This window comes from Chrysemys picta, chromosome 5 (assembly GCF_011386835.1).
Source record: "Chrysemys picta bellii isolate R12L10 chromosome 5, ASM1138683v2, whole genome shotgun sequence".
NCBI lineage: Eukaryota > Metazoa > Chordata > Testudines > Emydidae > Chrysemys > Chrysemys picta.
This window is the reverse complement of record NC_088795.1, coordinates 6,289,477-6,313,762: the sequence shown is the minus strand read 5'-3', so window position 1 is coordinate 6,313,762 and position 24,286 is coordinate 6,289,477. Positions and strand designations below refer to the sequence as shown.

General features: G+C 43.6%; 1 protein-coding gene across 50 annotated transcripts in view; it reads right to left on the bottom strand.

The window, feature by feature from the left end:
- The window catches only part of ADGRL3 (adhesion G protein-coupled receptor L3), an 820,109-nt gene that overhangs the window by 464,022 nt on the left and 331,801 nt on the right, over positions 1-24,286 (bottom strand). The window lies entirely within an intron of this gene.

Here is a 24,286-nt window from a genome sequence, read left to right as displayed (position 1 = left end):
ACAAAAGAGATAGATATATTATTTCCTTCAATATTACACCATGGGGACATTCTGTTTTGTTTTTAAACAAATAGCCTTCACAAGTTACAAGAACTTTAAGCATCAAATTATTTTATGATTATGTTCTATGCGAAAAGCTTCACACAGTTACCAAATTCCACGTCTCTTTATTGCTCTTAAGTGGGGAAATTATCTTTTGGATGAGGCTTTAAATGGCAGGGTTCTGTGTGCTCGGTCTCTCTTGCATGGCACTCTTTGTGAGGGAACATGGCTTTTCCAGTGTCCGTAGATAACATTTCCCTAATGACCTCCCTCGGTTTTACCAGTGGCTTCAATGGAAGCAGAGTTAGGCCAATGCTGAGTACTTTTCAAAATCCCACCCACCAAGCACTCAAAAAAAGCCCTGGAACTGCGTCTGTGTATACCTGAATTTTGCCCAGGTCCTTCAAATGTTCCTAGAAATCTGAGTAATTTTTATATGTGGATAACTATGAAATGTATGGGAATGAGATGTGTGGTATACTTCATCTTTGATCCTGGTCTACTGGGATACATCACAGGATACACTCTTTGCGTCAAGGCACATTGCATTTCTCCTGTGTTCTTGATCTGAGTTTCTCCCATATGATCAGTAGCCTGCTTAGCAGAAGCCCTTTCTTCTGGCTTTAATCAGTAAGAGCAGGGTCCTCCTATCCAGCCAGGGAAAATATATTTTCTTCCTGTCCTCACCCCTGTGTCTGAGTGACTGACAGGTGAGGGATAGCTCAGTGGTTTGAGCATTGGCCTGCTAAACCTAGGGTTGTGAGTTCAATCCTTGAGGGGGCCACTTAGGGAACTGGGGTAAAAATCTGTCTGGGAATTGGTCCTGCTTTGAGCAGGGGGTTGGACTAGATGACCTCCTGAGGTCCCTTCCAACCCTCATATTCTATGACTGGCAAGCAGCATCCCAGGATATTACATTCATTTCTGTATAGTGTTCTATCAGTGCACACTACCTTGTCATTCATTTGTACTCTGGCTCCAGTAAATATATTCTGGCATTTAGACACTGGTAAGGATTACCCTGAGATCAGAGTTCTGTTGTTGTATCAGAGCTGTGGTCTAATCCTTGTGAACTCCTGAAAGAGGGCTGTGCACTCCTTCTCTAATTACCTTAGTATTAGTTCATGTTTTAGCTCATAAAATAAATGTATCCCAGTTTTACACAAAGAACAGTCTTTCCCAGAGATCAGAACTCTATTGTTTTCTTGATGTCTCTGTTGCACCAATGGTTACCCAACCCTCCAGGATTGTCCTGGAGACTCCAGGAATTCAAAATTAATCTTTCATTAAAGATTATGTCATGTGATGGCAACTCTAGTTTCACCAGAGACTTCAACTCAACCATAGAGGGCAGGGGGGATGGGGAACCATGTTTGCTGAAATTTGAACATGTTGGAACATCAGTGCCTGCCAACCCAGGTGGTTTTCACACACAAGAAACTTGCAACTCCATTTTAAAGTAAATTTGGAAGGGTTTGCAGAGCTCCAATCGCAAAGATACAAGGTCTGAAAGTTCACCCTGTTTTGTGGAACACTGGGCTAAAAAGTGGTCAGGGAAGTATTCTTGTTTGCACATATTTTCTTTGGTATTGGCCCCTCTCAAAGGCAACCAGCTTTTGGGGAAGAGCTGTGCGAGTTCTCACTGAAGCAATTTTTATACCTATCACTGACTTTTTGAGCAGAATGGTGGATTTTAGCACAGAGATAGGGCCGACTTCATTCCCTCCTAGTGCCAAGTCCTCAGAGAACTCTTATTAGCTGCCAGAGACAGTGGCAAGATGAAGAGTCCAACCAATGTCTGCTGGTTTGGCTGAGTTTTGGAGCTCTGTTTGTTGGCTGGCTCCTCTGGCAATCTGGATTTTCTCTCAGGGCAGACAGTAGCCATCTGTGTTTTACACATAACGAAGAGGAAGCTTGCACTGAAGAGGGACTTTTTGGTCATTGTTTGCCCTACTTTGGGGTTTTGGGGCACATACACAGACCTCAGCGGCTTGAGAGGCATGGTCTAAGTATCTCTGACACCCCTGTCGCCACCTCGTTATACATGAGCTCTAAATCAAATACTTTCCGAAGTAGGTTTCTGCTTTTGATTTCTATACTTGATCTGCGTTGTTGGGTTGTTTTATTTATTTAAACAAATCTATGCTGTTAAATTAAATTGGAGTTCAAAATGAAGTGGCTAGAGAATACCAAATTTAAACAAACAGAAATTAACCAATCTGGTGTTCACATGTACAAATTTGACACATCTGTCGAATGGCAAACTTGAGCATATATTGTTGAACCTCATTCATATCACAACTGGTGTAAATTGAAGATGGGGAGTTATTACTAATAATATGGTTTTGTTAGAATATATGTTTAACTGAGGGATTTCAGTCTGACCCTATTGCTCCAACCTCAAATTGACGCTACAGAAGTTGACTCTACAGACAGTAACGGTTCAATATTTGGGGCTCATGATACTGCAGAATTTGATTTTGCAATTACTGTGAATGTATAGAGGATTAATAAAAGCAGTATGCATGTTTTTCAATGAGGTGTGAGAGTACATTTCAGTTTCTTACCTCTACTGGAAGATACAGAAGGAAGATGGAGTCTGTACGGCATTGATCTGCTGAACACTCAAAGTTAATCCCCAAATATAGCGCTTCCAAAGAAACATCTATGGTTTACTTCCCATTAAGGGACAACAATAGCACACGCTGCCCTAGCACATGTTGTGCCAGACTCAAACATGACCAGACATTATTTATAATGTCCTGGAAAACAGTATTCTGACATAGGCTACTCAAACAATAACCTCCCAGGGACATGAGTGCTGGTCCTCAAAAAGACAACATTAACATAGCGATACCACATGTGCTGTGCGACTATAGTTATGTTCTAGGTTTAGCGTGAGGACATATCTAAAGGCACCATAGATAATTATTTCCTCTCTCTATTGGAAAGAAAACGTATATATCTCAGATACCACAGTGTGATTACCAAAGGCTGCTGTCTATGTTTTATGGAAATCACTATTAATCACCCTTTCCGGCTTCCTCCAAATATTAGTGTAGCCCATATCACATTCATCTTTCATGACGGCTGCAGTAAATATTTCAAGTGTTTGATATTTTGAGGTCCTTTTAAGCAAATCTATTATTATTATTTAATGTTTTGGTCCTATATAATAACCTCACTTAAGCAATTTCCCTTGATTTCTCTATGAATTGCAAAGATTTCTGCTATGAAATCACATATGTTGAAATCCAAACATGAAGGATAACACTCATTACAAGCATCCCATAGTTCGATTTATAGAAATGCTTTTTCTTTAAAAAAAAGCTGTCTATCCATATACTATAGGCTCCTTTGATATAACTTTAAAAATATCCCCTCAGAGTGCAGCAGTAGTTAGTACAACCTACCACCAGTGAGCCGGGCAATTTCAAACCAATGCCTCCCCCACCCGCTTTTGAATAATCTCCCATCTTTACAATCTCCATCTCACACACAGATCCTTATAGAGGCTCCTAAATAAATGACCTGATTGTCCATTTGTGGGGCAGACAGGAGTGGGGAGCATTCAGGGGCACCCATCACCTGAGCGGGGTAAAGTGCTTTATTTCAGACAAAATCAGGAATGACCCAGACTCAACATGACTCCTGGATGTTGTGAGAACTTCCAAAGACTCTGAAATGCCTCCTGCCACACTGATTTTCAAAATAGATCAATACCCAACAGCTCCTATTGAAATCAAGCACCTTATTCAGGTATTCAGATCAAGTGCTTTATTCAGGAGCCTAAATCCAGATTCACTTATTTTTTAAAATCTTGACCTAAAGGATATGAGGTGCGAAAATCAAGGGTAAGAGGCTAGTGTCTCTTCACATCCAAATGTTAGAACTGTCCTATTATCCTCCTCTGTTTAATTTCAGTTAGCTTGCTTATTGGCTAGTGCTCAGTAAGAACAGCAGCAGGGTGTTTTACTCAACACTGCTGAAGGCAGATGTGGTGACAATTTTACTTTTGTAACGACATCCAGGACAACCTACGATGGAACCTCATGCTGCTGAAATTACACAGGGCCAAGCAGTAACTGAGGGTGAGATGGTAACAGGTAATGACAGGATTTATCTAGGCAATACAGAATTTCTTCTTCTTTGTTAATTTCTAGAGTTGGAAAATTAAACAAGTCATCAAAATCTTTCGCTTTCCTCCTGACCCCTTCACTTTTGACCTCAAAACATAATTGCCCCTTGTCATGCCTGCAGGGCATCGGCTCGTAGTTATTACTGCTGCACTTCATCAAATGTTAAAATATCCTTTAAATTACATGTATTCTCGGTTGCTACAGACTTGCTGAGCTTCATTACAGTTAGAAGCATGATGGCAGCAGATGTACTTTCAAAGAAATTGTGGGTTGATGTTTTTAATTAGAATTCATGTGTAATTTCCCCTGAAAAACATTGCAGCCAGATTTTCAGAGTGCATTTTAAGTGCACATGTTGGGGCAATGATGCAGAAAAATGCACATGCAAAGAATAATTATTTTCAGTAATTCTATGCAGGTAACAATATGGGAACTGCCCAGTTAAATAACTTACTGCTCCCACATTCAAGTGCAATGCATCATTTCCCCCCCTACAAATTCAGGGAAATGTTTTTGTGTTTGCAATTTCTCACTAGCCAACAGCCCCATATTAGGTCTTGATTCAGAAAAAAAAAATCTATTCAGGAAGCCTGCTTAAGTATGTGCTTAACTTTAAATCACTGAAGTCATTGGGCCTTAAGCACTTACTTAAAGTTAAGCATAGGCTTAAGTGCTTTACTACATTGAGGCCTTGTTTAGAATACTTGGCTCTTTCTATTTAAAACAAAGTATTACTAGTGCCCTAATTTGCAGTATATAAACATACATCTAAATGCTTCTTTTTCCCCTCTGGCCTTTGTCATCAAGAAGAATATTAGTGGAAAGTGAAAATTCATTTAAAGACTATTACTGCAAATGTTTATTTAACTGAAAAGGATTCTTCCCTTTCCAAATCCCCTTTAATTACTCACACATATTAATTCTGGTTTGTCAAACCTCTTTCTCTGAAATGCTTGTTATTTCAGAGTGGCTGAAAAACTAACTCATGACTGCAATATGAAGATAGAAATCACTCTCTTTTTCTCACTACCCAGACTGAAAATATTTAATAGTTAGGAACTGTGCATCCTTTTCTGCTTATGTTACTGCTGTGGGGTAGGGGGAAAAAAACAAACAACACTGTTCCCAGAACAGGAAAGGGTTAAAGATCCCAGGCGGATACTGGCCTGCCTCTGACGCACCTGCCAGCAATATCATTATTAGGGTGTGGAATTGCTGTATAAAGGCCATGATTCACCATGGCATTAGTCTAATTTAACACTGGTATGGTTCCACTGTAGGAGCTGCGCTGGCATAAAACCAGAGTAACAAAGTAGTAAATCAGGCCCCTACATTTATCTTTAACTCTAGTAGCTCGCAAGATAAAGGCTGATAGAAGCTCGTAGATATTCAAGTCGAAGTCTGTAATGAGATAGTGATCTGAAGGATGTATTTCCGAAGTCTGTTGTCTCCGGAGCCACCAGGGCTATGAATGAACGTTGTATACCACTGGGATGCAGTGAATGTGCACATGGGGAGGTTGGATGGTCCTGTGGTGAAGGCACTTGATTTCAGCATTGCCATTATGTCAGCCCCCCACAAATCATGAGATTGGCTTAAAAATCATGAGGTTAGAAAACCAAAAGGGTTTTATTTACTATCTGATTTCTGACCCTTTGTGTTTCACTCAGGTGATATTTTCGGGCTTTTCAGGGCTAGAAATGTTGGGTTTATTTTTTAGGTGACAATCTCAGTGTCAATAATCACTTGCCTCCAGGAGCCTGGGATTTAAGTAAAGCACCAAACAGCAGAAACTCGGGGTAAAACTGCAAGATTCAGCAAGGAGATCTAGGTTTGATTCCCACTCTATCTCAGGCTTCCTGGATGATCTTGGATAAGTCAATTCATCTCCCTGTGCCTTAGTTCCCTTTCTGTAATATGGAAATAATACTACTTCCTTTTTCCTTCCCTTTGCTTGCCTGGTCTATTTAGGTCCTGACTCAGGAAAGCTCTTAAGCACATGTTTACATCTATCCCTTTTCAGAAAATTACTTCAATGGGACATAAGCAGCTTATGATTTAAGGTAAACATGCTTATATGCTTTCCTGAATCAGGCCCTTAGATAGTAAGAAGAAGAAGAACTTACAATGTATATATACAGCAACCGGCACAACAGGGATCTCAGGGAGATCTGGCAGGTGCTATTGTAATATAAATAATGGTACTAAAAGGGTTCAAAGTGTGTTCATGGGACAACAGACCTTAGAGTTGTCATTGGCTCCTCAGATATCAGAATTTTGTCCAGGAGCATCTGTGTGCACTGGTGCCATGCCCTGGACTTGGGACCAGTGCGATTTTCAGTCCCAGCTGTTACTGGAATGTAAATCATGTGAAACTCAGCTAGTGTTTCTGTGCCCTGCTAAAATGGACCCAGGCTGCTTCCCTGTTCGTGTCAAACCACCATGTTCTGTTCTCAGTAACTGAGCCGCAGTAGTATGAGGTGATATTGGCTTTCCTGCGGTGCTACTGGAATTAAGAGAAGGTCTCTAATTAGAGTCTGGCTGGGGATGCTAAACTAAAGAGAGCCCTACGCTTTTACAACCCTAACCCTCATGCCAAGAAACCTATCCTTTGCAGCCCTAACCATAACCTGGCCAATTGGAGCTTCCTGTTGTACGCCAAACAAGAAACAGCTACAAGGACCTTAGTTTTAACAGCAACTTCCATCTACGTTCCTTTCATATAGACTCTGGTGCCATTAGCTGCTTCATCTATCCCACTAGAAAACTCAAGTGACCCTCACTGGGGATTCGCGTCTAGACTACGTGAGTGGGAAATAATAAATGTCCCTGCATGGCCATGCTGGAGCGTTTGAACTACACAGTTCCCTTATGTTGGAGAAGGGGCACATGAGCAGAGTGTGGTAAACACAAAGGGGCACTGCTCACACTGCCAGGCTCTCCAGCTCACCAAGGTCCTGGCCTGAGCTAATCCGTCATGGAATGGATTGCCGGCTGCACTACAACCTCCGTCCCCAGGCTCGGCTCCTGAAGGTTCATTTTCTTCCCATCTGCATTTCATTCACTGAGAACATTCCTTGTTTTAAATTTCTAAACACCTCTCAAGCTCAGGTCTCACACAGCATCCCAGGGCATAACGCACATCCCTTCTGCAGCCCCACAGCCAGTCATCGGCTCCACTCCAGTGCCCCTCAATGACCGCTGCTCCTACACCCCAGCTTTCCACCACCAGGGGCTGACGATGGTCTGTGCGTACATTGCAACCTCTCTGCCCCTCGCAGCTCACAGGTCCTCCGCTTTTCCCCTCCCGTCTCCCCCAGCTCTGAGTGCAGAGAGCATTCTCCCATACCACAGCATCAGATCAGTCCTAAGTAGAGAAAGATGAAGACAAGAAGGAGAGGTCTGGGAGGGGGAAAAGGTACAGGAATATCCTGGAAGACATAAAAGGAAGAAATATTGGGGTCATGGCATTCAGAGGGCCACATGGGGAACGCGACCTCAAAGCCATGGAGAGGGGAGGTAAGGGGAGGCCGATGTGTGTGTGAGGAGATCTAGATCCCAAGAGATGAGGAATGGGGGATTATTTGGGAATATAAACTGACAGGGAGGGTGGGGATGCTTAAAGAGAGAGAGAGAGAAAAAACCCACAAAAGCTCAGACACCTAGGGACAAAAGCCCAGCAGTGGGAGCAGGATGATAAAGCGCAGAGGGAACAGTAACAAGAAATGAAGGCGTCAGGCCCGGGGAGGTTTCACAAGAACAAAGCAGAGCTGGACCTGCGGGAACAGCGTAGCAGCATAAAGGGGCTAGGGTTGGATGGGACAGAGCCAGGTGAATGCTCTTCACTCACAGCCTGGACCTTCCTGGCATGTTTATGTTTGTTCACACTGCCAGCGAGAACAGGACAATCTCACGCTTTTGGCCTCTATCTCTGTGGCAGGCGACAACCACCACCACCCTCTAGAGCAGCACTGCAATGCCCTGCTCGCCCGCACAAGAAGGGCAAATGAACGGGCCGCTCTTCCTGCAAGCAGTGGCCAAAGCAGGCGGCTGCCAAACAACGTTAGAAGGGAGCATTGCACAACTTTAAATGAGCATGTGCCCTAATTGATCAGCAACGTAACAACGAAACAACATTATCCAGGATGACTTTAAGTGAGGCGTTACTGTAGAGGGAAGGAAATTGGACACACAACATATAGTTTCCAAGGGGTAACTGCAAGACAGGCAAGCACCACTGATGTTTTGGGTTAGTCTACACATGGAGTTATCCTAGAATATCTACACAGGAATAACAATTCTAGAATAACTATTCCTGCACAGCCCTGTCTGTGGACACTGTTCTTCCTGAATAAGAATGTCCACACCTGGAATTAATTAGGAATAGCTATTGTGCTTTAAATTCACTCCCTTCCTTAATCCAAATTAAATTCCCAATTTGAACAACCCCTTAGTATTAGGGAATGATCTGGTACTGGAGGCACTGGAATGAGACTCTGAGTAAGGGTGTGGGCAGTCTGGCCTAGTGGTCACAGCTGGGCTGTGGTCCACATGTCAGGGACAACAGTCAGTGAACAGGAGTTAGAGGAACTGCTGGCACTGGGTTCAATGAGCAAGAGTCGGGAGCGAAGTCAGGCTGGGGTCGGAGAGCAGAGATCAGAGATAGTACCAGGGTGGAATCAGGAGACAAGAATAGGGGTCAGAGTCAGGCTGGGATCAGAGGCCAGAACTCAGGAGACAAGATAAGGCCTGGAGACGCAGCAGGCCCACACAACTTCATGGACACTCTCCAGGGTTAAATAGGGCGCTTGGCCAATCAGAGAGGTGCAGGGTGCAGTCACTCTGGGTCTCTTGGGTGGTACATCCTGCGGTGCCTATTCTCTACAGAGCTCCCTGGTTGTGCCTGTGCACTGCCTCCTGATGGCACTGTGGGAACATCGGCTGTCCCAGGCTCTTCTGACCTTGGTTCTAGACCCTAGATCCTTACACTCAGGAGAGCGGGGTTTAATTCTGACACAGACTCGCTAGGTGACCCTGTGTCACAAACTCACAGGGCCTTGATTCCCCATCCATCAAATGCAGAAATTAAGACTTCCCTTGAAGAGCTAGATTGTAAATTCATAGCAACAGGGACTGCCTCTTATTATGTGTCCATATGGTACTAGCACAAAGGGGCCCTGACCTTTGTTGTGACTTCCAGGAGCTACTCTAACGTGAACAGTTATATTGTATTGCATCCAAGTCAGAGTTACTTGGGCCTAAGTCCAGAAGATCTGGATAGACCCACAACTGCCTCTTCAAAAGGTAGCATGCCTTGGGCTTTGACATTGCTGCACAACCTTGAAGCCTCAAATTTCATGCGACAAATTAATGTGGTGAAGCAAGTACAATTCCAGCAGTAACAAAATACACCTACAATTTAAATGACTCTACTGTAGCTTTTTATAGGAGTCTTCAGTAGGGTGGGTTTTTTTTTGAGGGGGGGGGAGGGCTTGTGCTTAGATAAAAACTTTTCTATACCATCACAGTATTCATGATCATAAAGGCATTTAAACAGACTGGTGCTCAGGGTTTAATTGTAAGAGAACAAGCTTTTAAAGAGAAAAGAGTAATAATTCTCCTCATTAGTCCCAATTATAGTTTTTATTGAATCATATATTATGTATGTATTATAAGTACATATTATATACTTGATATTAGACTTTTCTTTATGATTATGTCAACTTTAAAACAATGGACCAATTTCTGATCTCTGTTAAACTGGTGTAATTCTGGAGCGCTGAAGCCAATGGAGTTTTTTAGACATACATTGGCGTAACTGACATCAGAATCTGTAACTGACATTGAAATCTGGCTCCTGGGTGTGGCAATCCCAAGTCAAAAGTCCTGAGCTGGAAAAATACAAATTATAAGGACCTGATTCTCCTCTCACTTACACCATTGTAAATCAGGAGCAGCCCCAACAAAATCAATGGAGTTATACTGCAGAAATGGTGTAAGTGTGAGAAGAATAAGATCCTTTAGTAGTCTACATTAGAATCGGTCCGTGACAGGAAATAGTATAATGCAACAGAGACAGGTCTGATTCTTCTCTCACTAGGGTGTAAATTGGGAGCTGTTCCAGTTAAGTCAAGGGAACCACAAAGGTATAGAAAACTCTGTAAAAGAGATGAGAGTCAGAGCAGCTGGGTGCATCTGGAGTTTACTGAAGCATAGAATGATTTAAAGTAATGTATTCCTAAAATCTCTTCAAAGTTAAAGTTTAATCTGGATTTGTGGTCCCTTGAGTAGTCCCTAAAGGGAAACATTAAAGCTTCTGTAAAAATATTTGCATTATTAAAGAAATGATGAATGGTGAGATAAGGATTGCTTTGTACTGTTTATGGACTTGTTTACTATTGCATTAAATCTATTCTTATGTCATTGCCCAGAAAGAGGAGCTGTATGAAACCTGAACAATTGTCCAGAGACGAAGAAAAAGAAGAATCTAGCCATCCATATTAGACACTTGTATTGTGTTGGAGTTCCAAAAGACTTATAGGTGTCTAGGGGCCAAAACCAAAAGCACTACTCAGGAGAACGAGATTCAATCCTTATTACTTCATTTTACTGAAAATTATCCAGATGTTGAAACCTAGCCATATTCAGTTCGTCGTATAGTTGAACTGTAGATCATTAAAATAACAAATGGATTTGTTTTGGTGCTTTAGACATCACAGTTTCTCTGAGTCGCTGCCATAAATAACTAGAGAAAATGTGTTCTTTCCACTAGTTGTAACTGTGTGAACCTTTAATAAAGAAACCTGAAACTGGTAGAGATTTGCATGGCTTGGGGTGGAAAACAGGCAAAACTCAAAGGTCCAAATTTCCAACGGTTCCGAGGGACCTGGGGTGCTCAACTTGAGACCCTTAAAGCCACCTGCTTTTCTGAAGTTGGGGGCTTATCAGTGGATCCCTCCATCTCTGCTCTGTGCAGGCCTGAACTTGTTAACTAGAGTCTCCATAGTCCAATGCACAGTATCGATTAGTCTATTGTCAGACACTCAGAAGTAGATAAATTAACAGTATCTCCTTGATATTGACCTGACAATGGAAACCCGACGTACCCATGTCAAGCCACTACTTGTAATCCTTTAAACTGGTTTAGGCTATACACCCAGGCCAAAAGTGAATTCCTGGCACAATCAAAGTCAATGGCAAAACTCCCACTAACTTCAATGGGATCAGAGAGTCCTGTGGTACCTTTAAGACTAACAGATGTATTGGAGCATAAGCTTTCGTGGGTGAATGCCCACTTCGTCGGATGCATGTGACGAAAGCTTATGCTCCAATACATCTGTTAGCCTTAAAGGTGCACAGGACTCTCTGTTGTTTTTTACAGATCCAGACTAACACAGCTACCCCTCTGATACTTCAATGGGATCAGAATTTCACCCCAAAAATGCCTCAGAAATGCAGAAATATATGCAACTATTTGTGAATCTGGCCAACAACAAAATTTCGCCATTTCCACCAATGGGGGTTTCCTTGATTAAAAAATAGAAGTGGAATTAAAGCCTGGGACTAAACTGAAAATTTCACACATTTGCCCTAGGTTAAAAATAAAATCACAGTCATCATAGTGAAAACAGGCGGCTCTTTAGGGAAATGGCAGTCTTCTGCCTGCAGACATCACCCACTTCAGCAGAAAATGGTAAAGCCTTTGATGGGAAGCTGCACAATGTTTCACTTATCAGGAAACTGCTGGATTTCCCTCCCCCCAGCCCGGTTTTGTGTGTATGTGTGTTGCAATTTTTTTTTATTTCCCACACAGCTCTATCCATGATGAAATCCTTTCCCTTGTTCAAAGTTCAGTAACCTGGTCCAGCACAGACCACACTAGGCATAGAGAACAGGAGTACTTGTGGCACCTTAGAGACCATAGAGTAAAACCCATCGTTAGATGAGCCCTGGCAGCCAAAAGCATGGAAAGCAGGGCTGTCAATTAATTGCAGTTAACTCACGCGATGTTTTAGCAGTCTCGAATGATGACCCAGCACATGTTGTTCGCTTTAAGAACACTTTCACTGCAGATATAACAAAACGCAAAGCAGGTAGCAATGTGAAATGTCTAAAGATAGCTACAGCACTCGACCCAAGGTTTAAGAATCCGAAGTGCCTTCCAAAATCTGAGAGGGATGAGGTGTGGAGCATGCTTTCAGAAGTCTTAAAAGAGCAACACTGAGAAGCAGAAACTATAGAACCCAAACCACCAAAAGAGAAAATCAACCTTCTGCAGGTGGCATCTGACTCAAATAATGAAAATGAACATGCGTCAGTCCGCACTGCTTTGGATCGTTATCAAGCAGAACCCGTCATCAGCATGGATAAATGTCCTCTGGAATGGTGGTTGAAGCATGAAGGGACATATGAATCTTAAACACATCTGGTATGTAAATATCTTACGATGCACACTACAACAGTGCCATGAGAACGCCTGTTCTCACTTTCAGGTGACACTGTAAACAAGAAACGGGCAGCAGTATCTCCTGCATATGTAAACAAACTTGTTTGAGCAATTGGCTGAACAAGAAGTAGGACTGAGTGGACTTGTAGGCTCTAAAGATATACATTGTTTTGTTTTTGAATGCAGATTTTTTGTACATAATTCTACGTTTGTAAGTTCAACTTTCATGATAAAGAGACTGTATTACAGTACTTGTATGAGGTGAACTGAAACATTTTTAGTTTTGTTTTTTACAGTGCAAATATTTGTAATCTAAAATAAATATAAAGTGAGCACTGCACACTTTGTATTCTATGTTGTAATTGAAATCAACATATTTGAAAATGTAGAAAACATCCAAAATATTTAAATAAATAGTATTCTATTAACAACAGTGTGATTAATCACGTGATTAATCACGATTAATCTTTTTAATCACGTGATTAATCACGATTAATCTTTTTAATCACTTGACAGCCCTAATGGAAAGTATTAGATAATTCATCTGTAGACTTCAGAAAAGAGACTCTTCACAGACAGACGTTCCTACCAGAGTTGGGTGAAAAGTTCCACAAATGGTAAGAATGTTTCTGAATTCCATGTATTCACACGGGTCCAACTACGCCCTACTGGCAGACCGATTGGACGCAAACATGAAGGCATTTTTATAATGACATCACAACATGATGCAACCTCAAAAATCCATAGCTCCATCAGCTCTTGCTATTCATGTTCAACCTCAGGAGCGCAGCTTGTACAGGGCAGGTGTGACACACACCATCTCAGTGTAATGTCATTAACGCTGGCTGTCATATCAAAAAAGTGGGAAATGCCATAGTGTCTTCATCACAATAGAAACCCCCATCCACCCCAAAAGTCCTAATTTGCATTTAAAATAAACAGGAAACATCACAACATGCAATATTTTCATTCTTTTTTCCGTGACCAAAGCTGTGGGTAGAATCATAGAATCATAGACTATCAGGATTGGAAGGGACCTCAGGAGGTCATCTAGTCCAACCCCCTGCTCAAAGCAGGACCAATTCCCAACTAAATCATCCCAGCCAGGGCTTTGTCAAGCCTGACCTTAAAAACCTCTAAGGAAGGAGATTCCACCACCTCCCTAGGTAACCCATTCCAGTGCTTCATCACCCTACTAGTGAAATTTTTTTTCCTAATATCCAACCTAAACCTCCCCCACTGCAACTTGAGACCATTACTCCTTGTTCTGTCATCTGCTACCACTGAGAACAGTCTAGATCCATCCTCTTTGGAACCCCCTTTCAGGTAGTTGAAAGCAGCTATCAAATCCCACCTCATTCTTCTCTTCTGCAGACAAAACAATCCCAGTTCCCTCAGCCTCTCCTCATAAGTCATGTGCCCCAGCCCCCTAATCATTTTTGTTGCCCTCCGCTGGACTCTTTCCAAATTATCAACATTCTTCTTGTACTGTGGGGCTCAATATTGGACACAGTACTACAGATGAGGCCTCACCAGTGTCGAATAGAGGGGAACAATCACATCCCTCGATTTGCTGGCAATATCCCTACTTATACAGCCCCAAATGTCGTTAGCCTTCTTGGCAACAAGGGTTCACTGTTAACTCATATCCAGCTTCTCGTCCACTGTAACCCCAAGCTCCTTTTCTGCAGAACTACTGCCTAGCCATTTGGTCCCTAGTCTTTAGCAGCACATGGGATTCTTCTGTCCTAAGTGCAGGACTCTGTACTTGTCCTTGTCGAACCTCATCAGGTTTCTTTTGGCCCAATCCTCTAATTTGTCTAGGTCCCTCTGTATCCTATCCCTACCCTCCAGCGTATCTACCACTCCTCCCAGTTTAGTGTCATCTGCAAACTTGCTGAGAGTGCAGTTCATGCCATCCTCCAGATCATTAATTAAGATATTGAACAAAACCGGCCCCAGGACCAACCCTTGGGGCACTCTGCTTGATACCGGCTGCCAACTAGACATGGAACCATTGATCACTACCCATTGAGCCAGACCATCTAGCCAGTTTTCTATCCATCTTATAGTCCATTCATCCAGCCCATACTCTGGGAGACCGTATCAAAAGCTTTGCTAAAGTCAAGGAATAACACATCCACTGCTTTCCCCTCATCCACAGACCCAGTTATCTCCTCACAGAAGGCAATTAGGTTAGCCAGGCATGATTTGCCCTTGGTGAATCCATGCTGACTGTTCCTGATCACTTTCCTCTCCTCTAAGTAGTAGTTTAAAAGCCTATAAAAATAACACTAGCCGGGTAAAAAGACCATAATGTTTTATAAAAATCCCTATAATCATTACCATTGATTTGTATTAACGTAGCACATTGGAACCCCGACTAGGGACCAGGGAACCGGGACCCATTTTGCTAGGTGCTGTACACACACTGAAAAAAAAAGACAGTCCCTGCCCTGAAAACCTGACAGCATAAGAACAAGACAACAAAGAGACAAGAGTGAGCACAAGGAAACAATGAGATGGTGATGGTCAGTGTGACTACCTGGAGGTTCTCTTCTGAATTGTGGATGATTGATGGAGTTGCATAAGGAAATGACTATGTGAGGGAAAGTCTACATGTAGGTGGATCCATCCTCACTTAGCCAGTCGTCTGCCAGGCCAGAAACAATGGTGAGTGATCCGCACTCAGCGATCATCCATTCAAAGTAAAACATCTTGGGGGCAATAGGTTTGTTCTGCTTGGGAGCAGACACTTCCTGCTCCCGTCTGAAAGGACGGGGGCTGGAGAGTAATGGGAAGCTACCAAAAAGCAGAACAAAAGAAGCAGGTGACCTCTGCAGGAGACGATAAAGGGACTCAGGCCGGGAAAGAGCTAGCTTGCACCAAATTAAGATGAGGGAGGCTGCTGCAGGGGTAAGGGAGGCAAAGGGATGGAGGACCCTGCCTGCCTGGACACCGATGATCCCTTCTCTGGGCTCCGGCGGCTGGACAGTGGGTTCCAGCACTCGGAGGGTGATGCCAGATAGGTCTGCGCCCTCTGCATGTGTAGGAACCCCGAGATTGGGGCAGTGGCTGGACTCAACTCAAGCTTCAAGGAGCTTGAAACACACCAGGGATCAAGAGCCCAGAGGCCTGGATTCCCCCAGCACAGTCCTAGTGAGTGGCCAAGAAGGGGCGCCTGCTCGGTGGTGTGACATGGAATGGTTACAGCTCACCAGCGACACAGCCGGGGTTGAGTTTTTACAGGCATCACAGCACAGGAAAGGTTCAAGGAGGGATTAGGAGGACGACGACAAGGTGGCTTTTCACAAGTTTTTTGGTCACAATAATTGTGGCTGCAACAAACATCCAGCCTTAGGCTCTGGTCCAGAAAAGCAATTAAGCACATAGAATCATAGAATATTAGGGTTGGAAGGGACCTCACGAGGTCATCTAGTCCAACCCCCTGCTCAAAGCAGGACCAACCCCAACTAAATCATCCCAGCCAGGGCTTTGTCAAGCTGGGCCTTAAAAACCTCTAAGGAAGGATACTCCACCACCTCCCTAGGTAACGCATTCCAGTGCTTCACCACCCTCCTAGTGAAAAATATTTTCCTAATATCCAACCTAAACCTCCCCTACTGCAACTTGAGACCATTGCTCCTTGTTCTATCATCTGCCACCACTGAGAACAGCCGAGCTCCATCCTTGTTGGAACCCCCCTTCAGGTAGTTCAAGGCTGCTATCAAATCCCCCCTCATTCTTCTCTTCTGGAGACTAAACAATCCCAGTTCCCTCAGCCTCTCCTCATAAGTCATGTGCTCCAGACCCCTAATCATTTTTGTTGCCCTCCGCTGGACTCTTTCCAATTTTTCCACATCCTTCTTGTAGTGTGGGGACCAAAACTGGACACAGTATTCCAGATGAGGCCTCACCAATGTCGAATAAAGGGGAACGATCACGTTCCTCGATCTGCTGGCAATGCCCCTACTTATACAGCCCAAAATGCCGTTAGCCTTCTTGGCAACAAGGGTTCACTGTTAACTCATATCCAGCTTCTCGTCCACTGTGACCCCTAGGTCCTTTTCTGCAGAACTGCTACCTAGCCATTCGGTCCCTAGTCTGTAGCAGTGCATGGGATTCTTCCGTCCTAAGTGCAGGACTCTGCACTTGTCCTTGTTGAACCTCATCAGGTTTTTTTCGGCCCAATCCTCTAATTTGTCTAGGTCCCTCTGTATCCGATCGCTACCCTCTAGTGTATCTACCACGCCTCCTAGTTTAGTGTCATCTGCAAACTTGCTGAGAGTGCAGTCCACACCATCCTCCAGATCATTAATAAAGATATTAAACAAAACTGGCCCCAGGACCGACCCTTGGGGCACTCCGCTTGAAACCGGCTGCCAACTAGACATGGAGCCATTGATCACTACCCGTTGAGCCCGACGATCTAGCCAGCTTTCTATCCACCTTACAGTCCATTCATCCAGCCCATACTTCTTTAACTTGGCGGCAAAAATACTGTGGGAGACCGTATCAAAAGCTTTGCTAAAGTCAAGGAATAACACATCCACTGCTTTCCCCTCATCCACAGAGCCAGTTATCTCATCATAGAAGGCAATTAGGTTAGTCAGGCACGACTTCCCCTTCGTGAATCCATGCTGACTGTTCCTGATCACTTTCCTCTCCTCTAAATGTTTCATAATTGATTCCTTGAGGACCTGCTCCATGATTTTTCCAGGGACTGAGGTGAGGCTGACTGAGTCCCATTTAAATCAACTACACTGCTCATGTACTTAAAGCTAGGCATATGCCTACGTGTTTTGCTAGATCGGGGCCTTAAACGTCATTAAAGTCAGATCCAGCTTAGTAGTTAAATCACAAACGAAAGAGACTTTGGATGGAACCCCCAACATACCACTTTAGATTCTGCTTTTTAGGTCCCAGTTCAGCAAGGTATCTGAGCACGTACTTAACTTTAAGCATAGGAATGGTCCTACCCACTTACTACAATAGTCAGGAGGTTAATAGGTCTTTGTGACATAGAAATGTTCCAGCCTGGTGCTGTAGTACCTGAAAAGATGGCCACACCACGACACATGGATGCAGATACTATACAATGAGGAAGGTTTCATGCTCCCAAGTTCAATGAAAAAGTGTCTGATGTTCTGACTCACATGGTGGTGGAAGGAGTGAATAGGAAAAAGTTGCAACATGATCAATTCTTAATGAGATGATGGAGTCTTGAAACAGACTTTTCTTTCCTAAGACTGCTTGAAATATCTAACGTGGAACATTTAAAATTTCCATGAGTCTGAAAAGGCACCCAGGAGAGGTCTCCAGAGAGCTTTTTAGAAGCCAGTCCATGTACTGAAGGTTTATATCTAGGCTTTATGTACTTTTTCTGAGTTGGCAAAGAAGTACAGAGGTAGCTTTTTTAAATCTATGTGGACCTAACACAGACAGCTTGGGGAGAGGGAAGAAATTGTTGAGAGCAAATCAAGGGAGAGATTCCAGTCAGAGTTTTGTTTTAGTAATGAGCAATGCTCTGCATAATTCAAAAGATTTTTAATGTGTTGTTCTGTAATATAGAGAGAATGGCTTTAGCATGTGAATTGTTTTCTCACCCATTGTTTATCACATACAGTAGCTCTTCCTTATTGAAGATTCACTGAATTCTCAGTGACAGGCACCAATACGGAGGGATGCTTGTTGAAAGGATGCCCAGTTTATTCACGGCTATTTATCAGTAGTTTTGCTCTCTAATAGGGTTAGCTAATGAGCTACGATAATGCAAAGTCTGTTAGCTAATCTCTAAATTTATGTTAGGTTACTTAACCTTTGATGTGAGACTGGTGCAATATAAAATAAAGGGGGAAATGTTTATAGATCATCAGATCTGTCCTCTATTCCTCTACCAATCCCTTTTCCTGCCTTCTCTTACCTGTCTCTTCATTTCCCTTAGACTGTATAATCAGAATGAGTACAAAACCAGGCTCATGCACTTGAACATGGAGCCAAGTGAAAGTTATCTAAGGCCTGGATGCCGCAAGCACTTATTGCCATATGTATTGCTCATTACCGTGATTAGTCCGCATAGATAGATGTCACCTTCAGCACGTGTATATTGTGGCTTTGCAGCAGGCTCACGTTCTGTTCATGTTTTGGACTTTAAAGGAGTTGTTTATATTTGTCAAGTATCAGAGGGGTAGCCATGTTAGTCTGGATCTGTAAAAGCAGCAAAGAGTCCTGTGGCACCTTATAGACTAACAGACGTATAGGAGCATGAGCTTTCGTGGGGGAATGCCCACTTCGTCGGATACATGTAGTGGAAATATCCAGGGGCAGGTATAAATATGCAAGCAAGAGTGAGTAATGCTAGAGATAACGAGGTTAGTTCAATCAGGGAGGATGAGGCCCTCTTCTAGCAGTTGAGGTGTGAACACCAACGGAGGAGAAACTGTTTTTGTAGTTGGCTAGGCATTCACAGTCTTTGTTTAATCCTGAGCTGATGGTGTCAAATTTGCAGATGAACTGAAGCTCAGCAGTTTCTCTTTGAAGTCTGGTCCTGACGTTTTTTTGCTGCAGGATGGCTACCTTTAAATCTGCTATTGTGTGTCCAGGGAGGTTGAAGTGTTCTCCTACAGGTTTTTGGATATGGCCATTCCTAATATCTGATTTGTGTCCATTTATCCTTTTATGTAGAGATTGTCCAGTTTCGCCGATGTACATAGCAGAGAGGCATTGCTGGCATATGATGGTGTACATTACATTGGTGGACATGCAGGTGAATGAACCGGTGATGGTGTGGCTGATCTGGTTAGGTCCTGTGATGGTGTCGCTGGTGTAGATATGTGGGCAGAGTTGGCATCGAGGTTTGTTGCATGGATTGGTTCCTGAGTTAGAGTTATTATGGTGTGGTGTGTAGTTATTGGTGAGAATATGCTTCAGGTTGGCGAGTTGTCTGTGGGCGAGGGCTGGCCTGCCTCCCAAGGTCTGTGAAAGTGAGGGATCGTTGTCCAGGATGGGTTGTAGATCACTGATGATACATTGGAGAGGTTTTAGCTGGGGATGTATGTGATGGCCAGTGGAGTTCTATTGGTTTCTTTCTTGGGCTTGTCTTGCAGTAGGAGGCTTCTGGGTACACGTCTGGCTCTGTTGATCTGTTTCCTTATTTCCTCATGCGGGTATCATAGTTTTGAGAATGCTTGGTGAAGATTTTGTAGGTGTTGGTCTCTGTCTGAGGGGTTAGAGCAGATACGGTTGTATCTCAGTGCTTGGCTGTAGACAATGGATCGTGTGGTGTGTCCGGGATGGAAGCTGGAGGCATGAAGGTAGGCATAGCGGTCGGTGGGTTTTTGGTATAGGGTGGTGTTAACGTGACCATCACTTACTTGCACCATGGTGTCTAGGAAGTGGACCTCCCGTGTAGATTGGTCCAGGCTGAGGTTGATGGTGGGGTGGAAGCTGTTGAAATCGTGGTGAAATTTTTCCAGAGTCTCCTTCCCATGGGTCCAGATGATGAAGATGTCATCAATGTAGCCTAGGTAGAGAAGGGGTATGAGTGGACGAGAGCTGAGGAAGCGTTGTTCCAGGTCAGCCATAAAAATGTTGGCATATTGTGGGGCCGTGCGGGTGCCCATAGCGGTGCCACTGGTCTGAAGTTATATATTGTCATCAAATTTGAAATAGTTGTGTGTGAGGATAAAGTCACTGAGCTCAGCAGCCAGTTGCGCTGTGAGATCATTAGGGATACTGTTCCTGACAGCTTGTATTCCATCTGTGTGTGCGATGTTTGTGTAGAGAGCCTCTACATCCATGGTGGCTAGGACGATGTTTTCTGGAAGGTCACCAATGCATTGTAGTTTTCTCAGGAAATCAGTGGTGTCACGGAAATAGCTGGGAGTGCTGGTGGCGTAGGGTCTGAGTAGGGAGTCCATATATCCAGACAGTCCTTCAGTGAGGGTGCCAATGCCTGAGATGATAGGGCATCCAGGATTTCCGGGTTTGTGGATCTTGGGTAGTAGATAGAATAACCCCGGTCGGGGTTGCATACTGCTTGCTTGCACTCTTGCTTGCATATTTATACCTGCCCCTGGATATTTCCACTACATGCATCCGAAGAAGTGGGTATTCACCCACGAAAGCTCATGCTCCAATACGTCTGTTAGTCTATAAGGTGCTACAGGACTCTTTGCTGTTTATATTTGTATTTCAGTTCACCTTTAAGTTAAAAATAAATGTGATTAAAGATCTAGGTTGTGTATATACACGCTCCCATAGACACACACTGCTTGAAAGACATACTTCATCTTTAATTAGCATGAATCCATATACAGAGTATGCAACCTAAAACAAATTTCTATTAGGAGTCCTTAATGGATGCATGGTTTGGTTGTTTGTATAACTAATACGTTCCTGATTCACATAATACATTACAACCTCTGGCACCAGGATTTGTTGGAGTCCTTAGATCCAGAATGGAGCTTTTGTCAAAATCTCAGTAAAGGTTGATAACCCATTCGTTACCAATGTGTACCCTATCCAGAGTTAGCCATTTTAAAATGACAGCCTTACCATTCTAGAAGAGGGACAGTGTGGGTGAGGTAATATCTTTTGCTGGACTAACCTCTGTTGATGAAAGAGACACGCTTTGCCGCTACACAGACCTGAAGAAGAATTCTATGTAGCTTGAAAGCTTGTTTTTCGCACTAACAGAAGTTGGTCCAGTAAAAGATGATATCTCACCCATCTTGTCTCTCTAATATCCTGGAACCAACGCAGCTACAACAACACTGCAAACATTCTAGTGGATACAGTTGCCTTATAGTGGCATTTATAAGTCACATTTTATTAATGTAAAATTAAATCAGGCCTGACTACTTCTCTTTCACTTTTCTCTAATGCCAAAGTGCTCCAGATCTCGAGAGTCACAACTAATAAGAGCGGTCAAAACTAACCTTGTAAATCTCTCATAGGGTGTGGTTTCTCTGAAATCAAAGTATACACTTTGGCTCTTTTGCTTTGAATCAATGAACAGGGCTTCATAGCCTTTGTTACTCTGCACATCAGGGAGCTGTGATTGATTCCTGCAGTTGCCCGTGAGAAAGAGAACCAAACAGCTTGCTTCTAGTAATGCTAGACAGGGAGAAGATGATCAGATTCTTGTGCTATAAAAGACAAGCAGCTAAGAAACCAGAACATATCACTGCAGTTCAGCAAACAAAGACTTCCGAAGGAGGGTAAATCTGTTGTTAATATTGTCACACAATCGACTCTGAAATGTTTACTTCGTGTCACAGATACCGTATGCGATGAGGGTTGAGGGATCCAGTGACGCTGGATCAATAATATTCTATAGTTAATGTATAGATTTAGGCAATAAAGACACTGCAGCAGGCCTGTGTCTTGCTGGGATATCATCATGCCGGGGGTAAGTTCGGCATTAGGCCAAAAGCTGAGCACAGCAATGTGATAGCCCAAACATCACGCACCCTGAGCAGCGGAATGTGATTACTCTGCAGCACATTCGAAAACCAGTTACTCTGGTGTAAATCCACAGTGATGGATTGTTTGAGTTGTAACAGTGTAAGAGAGATCAGAATCTGACTCTTTGAACATGAACTCTTTGAGCAGGGACAGTGGGCCTACGCTATGCATCTTGTATAGTCATTTGGGAGTAAATGGGTGCAAAACACTAGAATGGGCGTGTTTTACACTCACTTTGCAGAGGAGTAAATGACTACACAAGGTGCATGGCAATACTCAGACCCTTTCACTTCTGTCTGTAAGGTGCCATGTACTCCTGTGATGTTCCATAAATAATTATAATTAGAAAATGGTCCTGTGCAAATATTATAGCAATGCAAAAATTGTATCAGTTGTTTATGTCCCTTTGCGTGCAAAAGGAGTAGGGCTGCTAACTTTCTATTCTCACAAAACTGAACACCCTTGCCCCACCCTCCTGCCCAGCCCCTGCCCTGTGGCCCCACCCCTGCCCTGCCCCTTCTCTGAGGCCCCAATTCTGCTCACTCCATCCCCCCTCCCTCTCCTCCAGCCCCCCTCTCTGTCACCGGGCTGGGACGGGACGTTGGGGTGAGGGAGGGAGCTCAGGGCTGGGTCAGGGGGTGGGGTGTGGGAGGGGGCTCAGGGCTGGGGCAGGGGGTTGGGGTGAGGGAGGGAGCTCAGGGCTGGGGCAGGGGGTTGGGGTGTGGGAGGGGGCTCAGGGCTGGGGCAGGGGGTTGGGGTGTGGGAGGGGTTTCAGGGTGCGGGCTCTGACTGGCATGTCTGGCCCCTGGAAGGAGGCATGGCCAGGGCGCACGGAGCCCCCGTTGCTACCCCATGCCTAGGAGCCGGAAATGCTGGCCGCTTCTGGGAGCCAGGCAGGGAGCCTGCCTTAGCCCCGTTACGCCGCCGACCAGAGCCGAGTCCCTTTTCGACCAGGCGTTCCTATCAAAAACCAGACACCTGGCAACCTTAAAAAGGAGTTAGATTAGGTTAAAAAGAAAGTTAAGTTAAAAGACCTGATCTAAAATGAAAGAAAATGTTTCAAACACAAGCACCTTTTTTCACCTTAATCACGGGCATGGAAATGTAGCGCAGAGTGGTATCTCAAGAGATCGTCTTGTCCACCCCCCCTGCTCTGAGGAAAGATTGAGTAGACCTAGACCATCCGTGACAGGAGGTCATCTATCTAACCTGCTGTTAAAAAATTCCAGTAATGGGGATTCCACAACCTTCCCACATATTCTGCTCCAGTGCTGAACTACCCTTATAGTTGGAAAGTTTTTTTCCTAAAATCTAACCTGAATCTCCCTTGCTGCAAACTAAGCCAATTACTTCTTGTCCTACCTTCAGTGGACATGGAGAACAATTGATCACTGTCTGCTTTGTAACAGCCTTTAACATATTTGAAGGCTGTTAACATGTCCCTCTCTTCTCTTGATTAAACACACTCAAATTCTTTCAACTTTTTCTCATGGGTCAGGTTTTCTAAACATCGTATCATTTTTACTGATCTCCTCTGGACTCTCTCCAATTTGATTGCATCTTTCTAAAAGTGTGGCACCCAAAACTGAACCCAGTACTCCAGCTGAGGCCTCACCAGGGCCAAGAAGAATGGGACAAATACCTCCTGTCTCTTACATACGACACTCCTGTTAATACATCCCAGAATGACATTTGTCTTTCTCACAACTGTATCACATTTTCTACTGATTCAATTTGTGACCCATTATAACCCACAGATCCTTTCCTGCAGTAGTACTGCCTAGCCACTTATTCTGCATGTTTTATTTATGAATTTGATTTTTCCTTCCTAAGTGCAATACTTTGCACTTGCCTTTATTGAATTTCATTTTTTTATATCAGACCAATTGTCCAATTTATCTAAATCATTTTGAAATCTAATCCTGTCCTCCAAAGTGCTCACACACTCACACACACCAGCTTAATATCATCTGCAAATTTTACAAGCACACTCTCCAGTCCATCATCCCAGTCATTAGTGAACATGTTGAATAGTTTTGGACTCAGCACAGGACTCCACTTGATACATCCTCTCTGTCTGACAGCGAATATTCCACTTACTTTCTTTTTCCTCCTTCCCATTCCTGATACACTGCCAAGTTCTCACCTCCACATACCCATTTTCCGACCTGCACTAAGGCTTCCTATGTCT